The sequence below is a fragment of the Rhinopithecus bieti genome, unplaced genomic scaffold (genome assembly GCF_001698545.2).
Source record: "Rhinopithecus bieti isolate Rb0 unplaced genomic scaffold, ASM169854v2 scaffold_11587, whole genome shotgun sequence".
NCBI classification, from domain to species: Eukaryota; Metazoa; Chordata; class Mammalia; order Primates; family Cercopithecidae; genus Rhinopithecus; species Rhinopithecus bieti.
The window spans coordinates 1676430-1679072 of record NW_016806966.1 but is presented as its reverse complement, the minus strand read 5'-3'; the positions used below and the strand labels follow the sequence as shown (position 1 = coordinate 1679072).

At 42.7% G+C, this 2643-nt stretch overlaps 1 protein-coding gene across 5 annotated transcripts in view; it reads left to right on the top strand.

Annotated features, from left to right (window-relative positions):
- The window catches only part of LYPD6 (LY6/PLAUR domain containing 6), a 184236-nt gene that overhangs the window by 133379 nt on the left and 48214 nt on the right, over positions 1–2643 (top strand). The window lies entirely within an intron of this gene.

Below are 2643 nucleotides of genomic sequence, written 5' to 3'. Positions count from 1 at the left end.
AGTAGCTGGGACTACAGGCGCCCGCCATCGCGCCCGCTAATTTTTTGTATTTTTTTTTTAATAGAGACAGGGTTTCACTGTGGTCTCGATCTCCTGACCCTGTGATTCGCCCGCCTCGGCCTCCGAAAGTGCTGGGATTACAGGCGTGAGCCACCGTGCCCGGCCGGGAAGGTTCTTTTAAAGTAAGCTTCTGGGGTATTTGAATTTTAAAAGAAAACATTTGTGAACCTTAAATACATTTCCATTTGGTGATAATATCAAGCTGCATCATGAAGGGGGGAAATTTTGATAGGTGGGATGCAGATTTGGGGTAGATTTTAACCACCCTGTACATTGCAAAATGAGACGATTGCCTACTTTCTCTGTTGAAGTTAAGCAAGGTTTAGAGTTGCCATGTTTCTGCTGACTGTGACATGGCACACCTGTCCTAGCCAGGGTGGCAGGAAAACGAGGCTGCCCTTGAAGCTCTAATTGTTTGCCAGCTTTTTTCTGTGGCTAGATACCTGAAATACTCTGTGCCTCAATTCCTTCATTTATAAAATGACACACTTTGAATAGGATATTGAGTCCCCAAACTACTCCTCAGAAAACTAGACGTGATAGATGTTCATGAAAAAATAAGCTCTCTGCCAGCAGGGTGGCAGGTGTCACTGTTCAAATAAGTGTGGGGAAAATGCTGGCTTAAGCAAAACCAAAGAGATTTCCTCACTGCACTACTTTTCAGTGCCTTTAGTATGCTCATGTGTATTCTGACTCTTAATGCACATTATTTCCCACGGACGCCTCTGAGTAAGCTTGATTTGGGAGATGTGGGACACAACATGTTGCTGGTCCATCCAGCTCTGATAAAGAATTACTCAAAGACTTGAAGATTTCCCTGAAAGATGCCATCCTCTCAAGATAGCTCTATCTTCTCACTGGCCTCACCAGAAACACCCCAAATTCTTTAATTCCTCCAAGTTCCTGTAGCATGCATACACAGGTCAATGTGCACACAACACACACACACACACACACACACACACACACACACACATCCTTCTGTTATAAAAGCAGTTATCATGATTACTTCTACATAAAATCCATGTTTTCAACAAATCTGCTATCAGAGACCTCCTATGTCATAGCGGCTGGGGACCTAAAGATAAATCAGATGATGTCCGTAAAATTTACGCCCTTAAGGAGCTCAAAATTTAGTAAAAAGTATGTCATCTTAACAGTTCTACTACATGTTGGCAATCACAATCACTAATAAAAGCTATACATGGTATATTAATTTGTATCATGTCCCTACAGCATAGAAGCTATCAGTCTCATTTTAGAGATGAGGAAAGAGAAAGTAACCTGTCCAAGGTCATAGTCCTAATAAGTGGCAAAGCTGGGACTTGAGCCCAAATCTGTCAAAATACAAAGCCCATTGTGCTTATGAAATAAAGCCTGTAGCCACCTTAGATAGGTAGAGGCCAAAACACCAGCAGAGAAGGTGGTTTCTAATTGATCTGGCGTGAGGAGAGGGGATGGGAGCCTTTCTAAAGAAAGTGAACTGAGCCTTCAGTAGAAAATTGAAGGAAACCAAGGGTGACAGCAGGAGCCAAGCACTGAATGAGAAGCAGCTTGGTGCACTAGACACCTAATGCATCGTGGCTCTGTCAGTTGAGCTGAGATGTCAAGGGGCAAGTGGTAGGCAGGCGCCAGGTCATGGGAAGGCTTGTATTGTAGACTTCCGCTTCTACCCAGCACCGATACTTCTCATTGCTGCTGGAGCTCCCACTTTACTTCCTCCCCAAGGTTTGTCTTAGGGTTGTTTTGAAGACAGAACTGGGCCCTACTTGCCAGACTGGAAAGCTTCAATGGGATCACCTTGGATCAGGGAGTCCAGGGCATTCCACAGCTCGCACCTGCCCCTCAGGTTGTGTGTCATCCCTGTCTCTCTCCATTTTTTTCCTTCCTTTTTTCTTCCAGATAAACCGCCCTAGTTGGAAGGAAAGAATATGGACGTCTTATTGGTTTTCATGGATAATGCCTGTGTAGGGTTGGTGCAGTCATGTCACCTGGCTCCTCTTCCTGCATCTCACACGTATGTGGCCTTGGTTCTAAGGATGGCACACCAGCATCACAGCATGCTCACTCTTCACTAAGTGACTGAAGCCAGCATTTCCTCCCGTGCTGTTAGCAGCCTTTGTGGGGACTTTTATTTTAAGAATAACATTAATGATTTTACTAAGAGAGCTCAAGAATTTGAGTATTATGCTAGAACTATTAACAATAATGTATATAATAGATAATGTTATCTATGCCTGCTTTGTAGAGCATGATGAATGGGTGAATGAGTGAACATGTAAAATAGAAAACAAGGAGGACAATTTTCTTATCCATAAGAGGCTACTCAGTACTTTTTTCTCTAAGAAAGAAATTAATTTTGATGCAAAAACAAACATTTTCTGTTATCAAGGAAAACCGTCTTTTATTAATAACCCCTATATCCTTTTCTGCCTAAATTAGTGCTATGTAAAATCTTATGTACCCAGTAGTCATTCAGGAGCAGGTTGTTCAGTTTCCATGTAGTTGAGCGGTTTTGATTGAGTTTCTTAGTCCTGAGTTCTAGTTTGATTGCACTGTGGTCTGAGAGACAGTTTGTTAANA